Consider the following 14,970-nt stretch of genomic DNA (forward strand, 5'->3'; position numbering starts at 1 on the left):
AAAATATTTCAATAACAATTGTGTTTAGAGCAGAGCACTAATGGAATAGGGATTGCTTAAGGTGGAATGTGAGTTTAGGGGACAGTTTGAAAATCACTGTGCTAACCATACCGCCCTAACCATCCAGCATTGTAAAAAGACATGATGCCCATCATTAGGTGCGAGTAAATACCACATGAATGATGAAACGTGGACGCAATTCAATACGGTTGTGTTGAAAATTGTCTCTGGCATTCTTGGAGTTATCCTGATCTGAATGGAATTTTAGTGGCATGTAATCCCCATGTTACAACAGCCTTCACTTAAAGTATTTACCAGGTAAATTTAACTCACATCCATAAACAAACTGGTGGCTTTGTGACACAGTATATATATATATATATAGGGAAAGGTTTGTTAGAGTAGGTCACATACAAACACTTTAAAACAGATCTTATTTAAAATACTGGAGCTCTTCCCCACGGTACATGTATCGGCTCCAGAGATTTTGAAGAGTGCTCAAGTGACTTCACTAATGGATTGTTCTTTACAAAAGGCAACAGATGAAAGAGCATGTCGAAGTCGCTGCTGTCTGGAAGAGAACTTGCTATTTCAAGAGGGTCATGTGGTTTTGCAAGCAGAGAGTGTCAAATAGGCTTTCTCTCAGAGAGAGAGAGAAAGAGAGAGAGAGAGAGACATAGAGATAACTTGTACAGTGTTACAGCAAGCAGAAGTAGCTGGGACTGGAACAGGACAAGCTTGCAAGCTTATGGAAAGCCCAGTTGTAAGACGGCCTGGTCAAAGCCCTTGTGGTTTATGCAAGAGGAGAGGACTGGCTGTCTAATGTTTCACTTGGAATAAGAGCAAAAAAAGGAACTCTGTTGTGACCTAAAAGACGTTATCATCTGGAGAACGCTGAAGGGGCAAGTATCGTCAGCAAGACATTGAAGTAGCTGATTAAAAATGAACAACAAATCTCTCTCTAAAAACCGACAAGAATCTTCCTGAGCGGTAACCATTTAACTTTCAAGTGCCAAAGCCTGGAGAACTATATAAATGTTAAATTCTGTGCACAGTATGCCTGAAACCAGTGAACTTGGAGGAATGAGAAGTAAGATTGGACTGTGAATCAAAGAACTTTTCCGAACTTACACACTGTTACAGAGTTCTGTGTTGTGTATTGGCCTATGTGTTGTGTGGTTTTATGTTAAAAAAAAGACAGTTTGCCTTAGAGAGCCAAGGTGAAGGTGGACTGCTGAGAGAGTGGGATACGGACTGAGCATGTGCAGAAAATGAAAAAAAATTCTGGACTTGGACAATAAACCACCACTGGGTGGTGCTGTGGAGTGGAAGAAGGCCCAGAGCATGAGTCATGGTCTGGAACACAGTTTCGAATGTTGGGATTTCAAAAAGGATGAACATTCCGAAGGCAGCCAGAAGGATCTGGACCAAGCCAGTGGTTCCTCTCTCTGCAGCAACACAAGACAACTGCAAATTTTGTGCTCTCTCTTTCTCTCAAAGATCTTTTGGCTTCAGTTTACTCAACAAACTGAATTTTGTTTATGATCTTTGCTTCAGTTGAGATCAAAGTTTTGTGAGTGTTGTGTGTTTAGTGTCTAAGTTTTTTTTGTGGGCTGGTTGGAAATATAACAGACTTTAATTACATATGTTATATTTAGGCTGGGGAATTTATTAGTTTTACACTGTTATAGAAATTTGCATAGTAACCAGTGGGCATTGTTATAAAAGGGGGGATTTTGAATTAAAGTTTGAAGGTGAATTTTTGTTAATAAAGTAATTGTTCATCTTTACCCCTGTGTGATATGCCTTCTTTGTGGTTGCTGGCTTGATCTTGTAACATAATTTGGGTGAATCATCTGGGATCAAACCAAATTGGAAGCTTTAGGGGCGATTGACTTATGCTTAGTTATCAGTCGTCTGAGTTTGCTTGAAATTAAAAATAAATGGTGAGTGTATAAATCACCAGCAGAAAAACCAGCAACTATGAATATTGACCAGTTCATAGCGAACCCTTCAGTGGTTAATTGAAAAATGGCTAAAAAGTCAGAACTTATGGTTATAGTTGGCAAGTTAAAACTTCTTACAGTAAGAACTGGGATGAAAAAAAAGGAAACTGCCCAAAAGATTGTTAAGCACTATGTAGGAAAGGGGGTATTTGAAGAAGCTGTATTAGAGCAGTTTCCAAAGGAGAAAACTTCAGAGGAAGTAAACTTGGCTTTGAGAAAACTAGAGTCAGTGGAAAGAGAGGCAGAAAGGAAAGCCAAATGGGAAGCAATAAGGCAGGCAGAAAGAGAAGAGAAAGAGGAAAAAAGAGAGGCAGAAAGAAAAGCCAAATGGGAAACAGTAAGGCAGGCAGAAATGGAGGAAAGGGCAGCCACAAGGGAGGAGAGAAAGAACGGAAACATGAGCTAGAACTAGTTAAATTAAAGCTGACCCTAACGCAAGGAGAGGGAGAAACCCAAAACCCACGTGCTGTTTAGGAGAGGTTTCTGGTCAGTAGAGGTGAGATTAGTTCCTCCATTTGAGGAAGCTGAAATAGACCAGTATTTTCAGCATTTTGAGAAAGTAGCTGTACATTTAAAATGGCCACCAGACCAGTGGTCACTCCTGCTACAAAGTGTTCTTAAAGGGAAAGCCCAACAGGTGTATTCGTGTTTCAAGGTACAACAAGCAGTTGATTATGAATTTGTAAAGCAGGCTATACTCAGATCTTATGAACTAGTCCCAGAGGCTTATAGACAAAAGTTCAGGAGTTTAAAAAAGGCACCAACCTAATCTTACCTGGATTTTGCTTATAGGAAGGCTGTGTTTTGAACGGTGGTGTGCCGCAATAAAAGTAGAAAATAACTTTGATTTATTGAGGGAAATCATTTTGATTAAGATTAAAAATTGTGTCCCTGACGCTATTCAAGTGTACTTGGCAGAGAAAAATATAAAAACTTGGCAAGAATTGGCTAAATTTGCAGAGGAATATGCTTTAACCTACAAGCCTAAGTCGACACCAGGGAAAACCTTTCAAAGGAATACTGCTGATAATCCAAGTAGAGTAGAAAGCAAATCTAGAAGTGAGGTTAAAGGAAGAGAAGAAGAGAAATGGATGAAGGAAAAATTTTCAAGTGTTATTTGCTACTATTGTAAGAAGCCAGGGCACATAATAGCAAATTGACCTTTACTGAAAAGGAAGAAAGAGAAAGGGGTGATACCAACTGCCTGTGTTCAGAGTGAGAAAGTTAGGGATATTTTTTAAACCATTCATGACAGAAGGTTTCTTTTTGGTTAAAGAAGGATCCAATCAAGTGCCAGTTAAAATCCTGCAGGATACTGGAGCAGCCCAATCGCTTGTATTAAGCAACGTTTTGAATTTTGGTGAGGAGATCGATACTGGAGATGTGAATTTAATTAAAGTCATTGGTGGTGAAGCAGAGCCTATACCTTTGCATAGAATAGTGATGAAATCAGACTTAGTTAATGGCCCGGTTATGATAGGGATAAGATCAAGTCTGCCGGTGGATGGAATTTCTCTTTTGTTAGGGAATGATTTAGCAGAGGGTAAAGTCATACCTGCGGTGAAACTCACAAGTAAACCATTGGTTTATAAGTCCGAAAAGGATTTGGAAATCTACCCTGCATGTGCCATTACTAGAGCCATGTCTAGAAAAAAGGTAGAGGTAGAGAAAGTCTGTGATGATCTTGTAGTGGAGGCAAGCATTGAGGACAAACCTAAGGATCCAGCATTGCTGTTGTCAAGAGAAGAATTAATGGCCAGACAAAAAAAAATTCTGATCTTGCTGGGATAAGAGGTAGATTCTGTCTAACCAGGAAATTGAAACTGTGCCAGGTTACTTTGTTCAAGATGAAAATATTGATGAGAAAGTGGAGACCACAAGTGATACCTGCCAGTGAAAACTGGGCGGTAGTAAGGCAAGTTGTAATTCCCAAAACTTACAGAAATGAAATATTAAACTTGGCTCATAGTACACCTTTGGGAGGTCATCTTGGAGTGAAGAAGACAGTAGAAAAGATAAGGAAACCATTTTATTGGCCGAAATTAAGAAAGAATGTTGTGACCTTTTGTAGAACCTGTCACACTTGTCAACTGGTGGGCAAGCCTAATCAAGCACCTTTACAACCCATCACTGCTTTCGGGGAGCGCTTCTCAAAAGTGATAGTGGATTGTGTTGGCCCATTGCCAAAAACCAAAGCAGGAAATTAATATTTGTTAACACTCATGTGCACAGCTTCAAGGTTTCCAGAGGCTATTCCCCTGAGAAACATTAAAGCGAAGACAATTGTGAAGGGTTTGCTAAAATTTTTCACACTGTTTGACCTCCCAAGGGAAATTCAATCGGACCAAGGGTGTAATTTTATGCCTGGAATATTTCAACAGGTGGTGTATGAATTGGGAGTCCATCAATTTGTGTCAACTGTCTATCATCCTGAAAGTCAAAGGACCTTGGAAAGGTTCCATTTAACTGTGAAAAATATAATGAGGGCTTATTGCTTGGAAAATAATAAGGATTGGGATGAAGGAATCCATTTGTTATTGTTTGCTGTTAGAGAGGCAACTCAAGAGTCTCTTGGCTTTAGTCCATTTGAGTTGGTGTTTGGTCATGAAGTCAGGGGTCCATTACTATTGTTGAAGGAACAGTGAATACATAATGATATACAATCAAATCTGTTGGATTATGTTTTCAAATTTAAAAAAGATTACATCAGGCTTGAGAGATGGCAAGGAACAATTTAAAAACTGCTCAGGGAAAAATGAAAATTCGGTATGATCAAAAAGCAAAAATTAGGGTAATTAAACCTGGCGACAAAGTATTTGTTTTGTTTCCAATGCAATCAAACCCTTTGAGAGCTCAGTTTTCAGGACCACATAAGGTGAAATCAAAAATTAACCAGGTTACCTATGTCATTGAGATGCCTGATCGTCGAAGAGAGACACAGGTCTGTCACGTGAACATGCTTAAACTTTACTTTGAGAAAATGACTGAGGAGGAGACTAGGATTCCAACCAAGGTGCTAGTTTTTGAGGAAAGTAAGGAGATAGGTTTCGTGAAAGGTCATAGAGCGCAGAAAGTGATAAGCCCCAGGCTGGAAAATTCTATAGTTTTGAAAAACTTAGAAACCAAGTTAATGCATTTGACTAAATCAGAAAGGGAAGAAATGAAGACATTACATGAAATTTAAGGATATATTCCCAGATATTCCAAGAAGAACTACTGTGGCTTGTCATGATGTGGAGGTCAGCATCCTTACCGAGTTAATCAGGAAAAGAGCAGATGGTTGGATCAAGAGGTGGATTATATGCTCAAAGACATCCAAAAATCAAGTTCAAATTGGACTTCACCCTGTGTTCTGGTGCCTAAGGCAGATGGCTCAATTAAGTTTTATACAGATTATCGAAAGGTAAACATGGTGACAAAGATTGATGTGTTCCCTATTCCCAGAATAGATGATTGTATAGATAAGGTGGACTAAGTTTCTTACAAAGATTGATCTCTTAAAAGGATACTGGTGTGTTCCTTTGACTGAGAAAAGCAGGGAGATTTCTGCATTTGTTACACCTTTGGGATTCTATGAGTATAATGTTATGCCTTTCTGGATGAAAAATGCACCTGGCATATTTCAGAGAATGATTAATGCAGTAATTCAGGGTTAGAGCACACAGGAGCCTTTAGCGATGATTTAGTAATTAGTATGGATACATGGAAAGAACACAAGCTTGAATTAGAGCAGTTATTTCAGAGACTGGTGGAAGCACACCTCACATTGAATTTGCATAAGAGTGAGTTTGGACATGCCACTGTAATTTATTTGGGTTATATGGTAGGATAGGGACAGGTGGCACCGGTTGGAGTGAAAGTATTGGCTATCACTGTGTTCCCTATCCCCAGAAATAAGAAAGCTCTTTGGAGGCTACTATTGTAGATTTTGTAAAAACTTTGCAGAAATTGCACTCCCATTAACTACTTGGAAAGAAATAAAAATTTATCTGGTCAGATGCATGCCAGGAAGCATTTCTGAAGTTAAAGGCCATTTTATGCCATAAGCCTGTGCTTTTGTCCCCTAACTTTGAAAAGCCATTCTTTTTAGCTGTGGACACCAGTGATGAAGTGGTTGGTGCTGTACTGTTACAGAAGAAGGATGGTGATGGAGTAGAACATCCTATTTCGTACTTCTTGAAAAAGTTTAACGACCATCAACAAAATTATTCAACCATTGAAGAGTTATTACTGCTTGTTTTAGTGTTGCAACATTTTGATGTGTATATTTGTACTGCTCAAAAACTGTTAATTATACTGATCATAATCCATTAGTTTTTCTGTCTAAAATGAAAAATAAGAACAGACGGTTATTGAATTGGAGGTTACTATTGCAAGAGTATGATTTAATTATTACATAAAGGGGACGGAAAATGTAATAGCAGATTGTTTGTCAAGATGTTAATCTGGGTAGATATGAACCTAATCACATACTTATTGTAAAAAAAAAAGGAGTATTTTATTTTATTTATAATACTTACATTAATTGTTAAAAATTTGTTCTTGTGGACCAATTTTTTTTTAGCAGGAGAGGTGTTACAGAGTTGTGTATTGGCCTATATGTTGTGTGGTTTTATGTTAAAAATGACAGTTTGCCTTAGAGAGCCAAGGACTGCTGAGAGAGTGGGAGACGGACTGAGCGTATGCAGAAAACAAAAAAAAAATTCTGGACTTGGACGATAAACCAACACTGGGGGTGCTGTGGAGTGGAAGAAGGCCCAGAGCATGAGTTATGGTCTGGAACACAGTTTAGAATGTTGGGATTTCAAAAAAGGATGAATATTCCAAAGGCAGGCAGAAGGATCCGGACGAAGTCAGTTGTTCCTCTCTCTGCAAGCAACACAAGACAACTTCGAATTTTGTGCTCTCTCTCACTCTCTAAGATCTTTTGGCTTCAGTTTACCAAACAAACTGAATTTTGTTTATGATCTTTACTTCAGTTGAGATCAAATTTTTGAGAGTTTTGTGTCTAAGTTTTTTCTGTGGGCTGGTTGGAAATATAACTTAGACTTTAATTATATATGTTATATTTAGGCAGGGGAATTTATTAATTTTACACTGTTATAGAAATTTGCATAGTAACTAGTGGGTATTGTTATAAAAAGGGGGGATTTTGAATTAAAGTTTGAAGGTGAATTTTTTGTTAATAAAATAATTGTTCATCTTTACCCCTGTGTGATATGCCTTCTTTGTGGTTGCTGGTTTGATCTTATAACATTAGATATCTTCAAAGTAGACATGTTGGAGATCCCAATTGGGAAGTCACCAGGGATGATGGATTTTCTGTGGAATTTTATAAATGTTTTTCTGAAGATTTATCCTCTGTGTTTGAGGAGGTGTTACAACAAGTAACTGAAGAGCATGAGTTGCCGGAATCTTGTTCTAGTGCTTTAGAGACTTGATGAAAGTGTCTTTGTATAGACCTATTTCTTTTCTGAATGTAGATTATAAAATCGACTTGTCAAGTATTTACCCAAATTAATATATATTGATCAAATAGGTTTTATTAAGAATAGAAATGCTTCAGATAATTCTTCAATTACTGGTCAATGCATATCGACAGCAGCCCAAACATTCAATGGTGGTTGCGCTTGATGCCAAAAAAGCTTTTGACAGGGTTGAATGGGATTTTTTAATTTAAGGTGTTGGTAAAGTTTAAATTTGGCCCTTTTTTTATTGGTTGGGTTAAAGCTTTATATACGAATCCGACTGCCAGCATGGTGACAAATGGTCAAGTTTCATTACGGTTTAAATTGACACGTTTGACCCGACAGGGGTGTCCATTGTCACCAGCCCTGTTTGTTTTGGCTATTGAACCATTAACTCAAACAATAAGACAGAATGAACAGATGAGAGTTATGGATGAAGAGTATAAGATTAATTTATTTGCAGATGATGTTTTGATATATTTGACAAATCCAGAACAATATTGCCGCATTTGTGGGAATGTTTATTACAATATGGAACATTATCTGGATACAAGGTTAATTGGGATAAGAAGGAAATTTTGCCAGTTGGAGGAGATTATTCAGAATATAAAAATATTATTAAATTGAAATGGTCTGATAAAATTAAATATTTAGGAATAATTGTCAATGTTGATTATCAATCTTTATACAATTAAATTATGCTACTTTAGTAAAAAGGACTAAAGCAGATTTAATTAAGTGGAAAGATCTCCCGTTAACTTTAATTGGCCGAGTTAATTGTATTAAGATGAATATTTTTCCTCGAATTCAATATTTATTTCAATCAATACAGTGTTTTCTTTCAAAGGGATTTTTTCAGGATTTAAATAAAGCTATGAGAGAATTTTTATGGAAAGGTAAATTACTGTGGGTAGCATTATATAAACTTACTTGGAAGTATACGTTAGGTGGGCTTCAATTACCCCATTTTCAAAATTATTATGAAACAGCCAAGTTGAAATTTATTAGTAGACTGATGGATTTAGACCAACCCCCGAGTTGGGCTAAAGTTGAGATGGCTTGTATTTCTGAAGTTGAGGTGCATCGATTTATATTTCGATGGAATGTAAATTTGTTGCGGGAATATAATATGCCGGTATTAAAAATCTATTAAAGGTATGGACTTAAAAAAAATAAGATTTTAGGATCAAAAGGTAAAATTGTCTATTTTAACTCCACTATATAACAATCAGCTTATTCCTTTTTCAATTTTTAATAATCATTTAAAGAGTTGGGACTCTAAGGGTATAAAGATGTTACAGGATTGTTTTGTAGAAAGACAGTTTATTTCTTTTAATCAATTGAAAGATTGTTTTGATATTGCTGAAAATTCTTTGTTTGTTTATTATCAACTTCGAGCTTTGGTGAAAGATATGTATGGTAGAGAGATGATTTTTCCTGTATTGACGGAATTCGAGTCTTTTATTTCTTCTATACCAAAAAAAGGGTTATATTTCTGTTATGTACCAAGTATTACAAGACAATATGGATAAACCGGAATAGGAGAAGTCTAAGCTTAAATGGGAAAATGATTTAGCCTTTGTTTTTCCTGAAGAATATTGGGCAGATGTGTGTCATGATAGTGTTACATTTTATGGAATGGTTAATTATAACTTTCTACATCAGTTGTATTTAACCCCAGAGAAATTGAAAAAATATGGTTTTAGTAATTCGGACTCTTGTTTCAGATGTGGTGTATGTACTGGTACTTTTACATGCTGTTTGGTCTTGTGTTTATGTACAACAATTTTGGCAAGAAATTAGGCTAACTTTGGAAAAACTATATGACCACTAGATCCATCTATTTTTTTAATGGGTTATATGATTCCTTTAAAGGGATTAGGGTTGGATAAATTTCAAATTGCATTTGTACGCTTAGCATTGTCTGTAGCTCGAAAATGTGTAGCAAATACATGGAAAGATAACAGTGATTAATATAATGCGATGGCATAATGAATTGAAAGCTTGTATTGTTATGGAAAAAAATTACATATAATCTGCATGACAATTATTCTTTTTTTGTTAATAAGTGGTTTCTATATTTGGAATATATGTATTTAGATATATTTTGATTTATTATATATTCTTAGTTTCTGTTTATATATTTTTGGCTCTTCTAAAGAGAGCTGGCTGATGGGGTGGGAGGGGCCTTTTTTCCTGTTTTTTTTTTAAATTGTTTTTTTAATATATATATAAATATATATACATATATTTATTTATTTATATAAAATTGTCTTTGTGGAATGTATACTGTATTATTACTAATGATCTTTTAAATAAATAATTTATATATATATTTTATATATATATATATATATATATATATAAGTAATTGTTCATCTTCACCCCTGTGTGATATGCCTTCAGTGTGATTGCTGGTTTGATCTTGTAACAACACACATTACATACATGTGCGCTTAGAATTAGAAGGGGGTTAAGTTAGGTTAGTTAAGTCAATAGTGATAGTTAAAGTTTGATTCTATTTTCATGTTTAAAGATAATTAAAAGCAACCTTTGTTTAAGTAACCATTTGTCTTGGTAAATATCTATTGCTGCTGGATTTTGGGGACCTCTGGGCTCGTAACATTTTATGGGGTCTCGTCCGTTCGATTGAAAATTTGAGTTTTTGTGATTTATTAGTTAATTGTTTTTTTTCAAACTAATTGAAAGCTTGTGTGTGGAAAAACAGCAGCAATGGATGTTGATACACAACCATCATCTGCAGAGCTGCAGAGCAAGAGAAAAGAGGAACTGATGGCTATTTCTAAGGCATTAAAACTGACTGAAGTCAAGCATTGGATGAGGAAAATACAAATACAAAGGATTATAGTGAAATATTATATAAGTGAGGAAAAATTTGTTGACAAAGACTCAGAAAATTTTGCAGAGCATAAATCTGTTGAGTTTCAATTGGAATTGGAAAAATTAAGAGTGGAAGAAGAAAAAGAAATGGAATTTTGAGTTGCAGAGACAATATGAGACAGACCAGGCTAGAAAGCAAAGAGGCTGAAAAACAGAGGATATATGAGGCAGAGGAAGCTGAAAGACGAAAGGAGGATGATGAAAGACAAAGAAAATATGACTTGGGAAAGATTGAAAGGAAAAGATGGTTTCAATTAGTGAAGATAAAAATTGAGATGGAGTGAGGTAAGAGAAATTCCTGGGGAGAGGTTTTTGGCTAGTAGAGAGGTAAATCTAGTTCCTCCTTTTGATGAGGGAGATATAGATACATATTTTCATCTTTTTGAAAAGGTGCTGAGAGCTCAAGATGGCCAAAAGGAAAATGGCCTCTTATGCTCTGAAGTGTATTGAAAGGAAAAGCACAAATTGCATCCTCTAGTTTGACTACAGAACAAGTAGCAAATTATGATACTGTTAAGCAAGCTGTCTTGAAGGCTTATGGGCTGGTTCCCGAAGCATATAGACAAAAATTTAGGAGTTTGGTGAAAACATAGAATCAATCTTATATGGATTTTGCTCTGGGAAAATCTGTATGTTTTGACCATTGCTGCGCCTCAAAAGGAATAAACAATGATTTTGACAGATTGAGAGAATTGATATTAATAGAGGAAATTAAAAGGTGTGTTCCAAATGAGATTAAATTATACCTAATGAGAGAGACATGGGGATGTGGCGACAAATGGCTAGATTAGTGGACGAATTTGCTCTAATTCAAAAAAATACATTTCAGAACAGTAGACATTTTCAGAGAGTTAATGAGGAACAGATTAATAAGCCTTTTCAGATGGTTAATGTGAAGCAGACTAGTAAACCTGAAATTAAGTCTGGAGAGAAGGTTAAGACAAAAAAATGAAGGTAAGGTGGGAAAGGATAGAACTTATGGATTTGTATGTCATTTTATTGGTCATGTTATTGTGAAATGTCTAGTATTGAAAAAGAGATTTACCAGAAAAATGTATTCAGACAGTTGAATTTAAGGAGAGCAGATGTTCTAAACCTGATAAGGATGTCATGGATGTTTTCAAACGTTTTGTGTCAGAGGGCTTGATTTCACTAAAAGATGGAGAATCATAGGTTCTAGTTAAAATTCTTAGATACTGGGGCTGCTCAGTCACTATTGTTGGAAAGTGTTTTAACTCTGGATCAAAGGACTGACACAGGGGAGACAACTTTGATTAAAGTTATTGGACATGAGGTAGAGATAATAGTTGCTTTCAGGTGGAATAGCTGGGAGAATGCGGCTCCGGAGCCAGCTGCGGGTGTGTGCAAAGCGATATTCAGGTGTCAGCGCTGAAGGCGCTGTTCTGGCACCTGAAAGGTCCGCAGCAGGAAGAGGCACCGTGGAGCAAACACCAGCTCCTGTCGACTGTGGCCATAGTCCTGCCCGCTTTCAGAAGCTTAGGGGGAGCACTCAGAATTGGAGAATACACCTACCCGAGGAGGGTTGAGTAAGTACACCTCGGGTCAGGGTTCTCCACTTTCAGGTGGCCTCCCAATAGCCGCATTCGGGTATTTTAGGCGGCTTTACATTGGGGTATTCTGGCCACCTGAAAGTGCCTAATATCTCTTCAAAATATTGTACTAAATTCAGAATTAGTTAAAGGACCTGTTGTAGTAGGAGTAATTTCAAAGTTACCCATGCAGGGTATCTTGTTTTTATTAGGGAATAATTTGGCAGAGGATAAAGTTGGGACAGTTTTGAGATTAACAAATCAGCCTAGTAAGGATGAGGGTGAAGAGGATTGTGAGATATATCCTGAATGTGCTGTAACAAGGTCAGTGACTATGAAAATGATGAGAGTTGAAGAAGATCCAGTTGATAGATACTTGCCCAGTGCTTCTGAAATAGTTTTGAAAGAGCAAGGTCATTGTGAGAGTAAGAATTTCTCTTTGTCAAGGAAAGAGTTAATTCAACAACAGAAGACAGATATAAATCTTATTAACTTAAGGGACCAAGCAGTAACTGAACAGGAGATGAAGGAAATGGCTTGTGGATATAACTTGAAGGGTGAACTGTTAATGAAACCTTATTTTGAGGAAAAAGGTAGTGGAGAACAATCTGTTTCAGAGGTGTTAGCTGTTGACAGGTTTGAGATGGATGTTATGGATCATAAGATTATGGAAACAAAATCTTGTGAGGGTAACATAAAAGAAACCATGGTTCCTGTGCACCAATCTAACTCAAACTTTGGAAAATTTGAAGGAAAATGTGGACGATCTTATGTCACAAGAGTAGATGCAGTTGAAAGAATTACTTTTGAAATATACAAATTTGTTCCCTGATGTTCCAAAAAGGACATCAGAGATTTATCATGATGTAGATGTAGGAGAGGCCAGTCCCATAAAACAGCCCCCACAGAGCATAAACATTCAGAAGAGTAAAATCATGGATCATTGAGAAATGATATTATTAGATTTTGAAATCAGATTGGAGTTCTCTTTGTATTCTGGTACTGAAACCAGATGGAACTGTTGGGTTCTGTACAGATTACAGGAAGGTTAATTCAGTAACTAAAACAGTTGCTTATCCTATTCCAAGAATAGATGACAGCATTGATAAAATTGGGAAAGATAAATTTCTTACTAAGTTGGATTTGTTGAAGGGTTATTGGTGTGTGCCTTTAACTGAGAGAGGAAAGAACATTTCTGCTTTTGTAACTCCATCTGGTTTATATGAGTATAATGTGTTACCTTTTGGCATGAAAAATACCCTGCAACATTTCAAAGGATGATTAATTCAGTAATCCATGGGTTAACACATACAGATGCTTATATTAATGACTTGGTCACAAAAAAGTGACACAATGGAAGAACATCTAAGGGAATTGGACAAATTTTTTGCAAGATTATCCAAAACAAACTTAACTGTTAATTTAGCAAAAAGTCAATTTGCAAATGGCACTGTAACATACTTGGGGCATGTAGTTGGTCATTGCAAAATTGCACCTATTGAAGCTAAGGTGAATGCAATTTCTGAGTTTCCTATTCCTAATGGCAAGAAAACAGTGAGAAGGTTTTTAGGAATGCCAGGATATTATAGGAAATTTTGTAGAAATTTTGCTGAGGTTGCTCTTCTTTTAACCACCCTTTTGAAGAAAGAGAAGTAAATTTGTGTGGACTAAAGTTTGTCAGGCAGCTTTAGAAAATTTAAAGGAGATGCTATGCCATTGCCCTGCGTTAAAATCTCCTGATTTTGACAAACCATTTTCTTTAGCAGTGGATGCCAGTGAGGGAGCAGCAGATGCCGTTTTATTGCAAAAACATAATGAAATTGACCATCCAGCTACCTTCTTTTCAAAAATATTCGATGTTCAAAGAAACTGTTCCACTTTTGAAAAAGAACCATTATCTATCATATTTGCTCTGCAGAATTCTCATGAACCAATTGTTCTATTTACTGACCACAATCCTCTGGTGTTTTTGAATAATATGAAGAATAAAAACAGAAGATTGTTAAACATGAATATAATCTGCAAATTAATCAGATCAGAGGTACAACTAATGTGATAGCAGATTGTTTGTCAAGATGTTAACATTGATCAGGTATAAAAATACTCTCAGCATTGAGTTACTTTATTATAGCATGTTATATATTGTGTATTGCTATCTCTAATGATTTTAAAGACAGTTTAGTTATAACTGAATTTTAACTCAAGAGTTAAAATTTCTTTAAAGGAAGAGTATGTAGATATACATAGGTATGTTTTTGGGAGATAAATTGGGAAAGGTTTGTTAGAGTAGGTCACATACAAATACTTTAAAACAGATCTTATTTTAAATACTGGAGCTCTGCCCCATGGTACACTTATCGGCTCCAGAGCCTTTGCAAGAACTTTTGAAGAGTGCTCTTGAGACTTCACTAATGGATTGTTGTTTACAAAAGGCAACAGACGAAAGAGCATGTCGGAGCCGCTGCTGACTGGAAGAGAACTTGCTGTTCTGAGGTCATGTGGTTTTGCAAGCAGAGAGAGTCAAGCAGGCTTTCACTTGTACAGTCAGCACAAGTAGATGGGACTGGAACAGGACAAGCTTATGGAAAGCCCAGTCTTACAACTAAGACGGCCTGTTCAAAGCCCTTGTGGTTCATGCAAGAGGAGAGGACTGGCTTTTTAATGTTTCATTTGGAATACGAGCAACAAAAAGGAGCTCTGTGGTGAACTGAAAGAGGTTATCATCTGGAGAACCCTGAAGGGGCAAGTTACGTCAGCAAGACACTGAAGTGGCTGATTAAAAAGGAACAACAAATCTCTCTGAAAACCGACAAGAACCTTCTTGAGCAGTAACCATTTAACTTGCAAGCACCAAAGCCTGGTAAACTTTATAAATGTTAAATTCTGGAGGAATGAGAAGTGAGATTGGACTGTGAACCAAAGAATTTTTTTTGAACTTACACATTACATACACGTGAGCTTAGAATTAGAAGGGGATTAAGTCAATAGGGATAAGTTAAAGTGTGATTATATTTAAAGATAATTAAAAGCAACTTTTGTTCAAGT

The 14,970-nt window shown here is 36.4% G+C and overlaps 1 protein-coding gene across 4 annotated transcripts in view; it reads right to left on the reverse strand.

The window, feature by feature from the left end:
- Positions 1-14,970, reverse strand: part of xpo7 (exportin 7) — a 116,456-nt gene that overhangs the window by 17,688 nt on the left and 83,798 nt on the right. The window lies entirely within an intron of this gene.

The sequence above is a fragment of the Narcine bancroftii genome, chromosome 2 (assembly GCF_036971445.1).
Source record: "Narcine bancroftii isolate sNarBan1 chromosome 2, sNarBan1.hap1, whole genome shotgun sequence".
NCBI lineage: Eukaryota > Metazoa > Chordata > Chondrichthyes > Torpediniformes > Narcinidae > Narcine > Narcine bancroftii.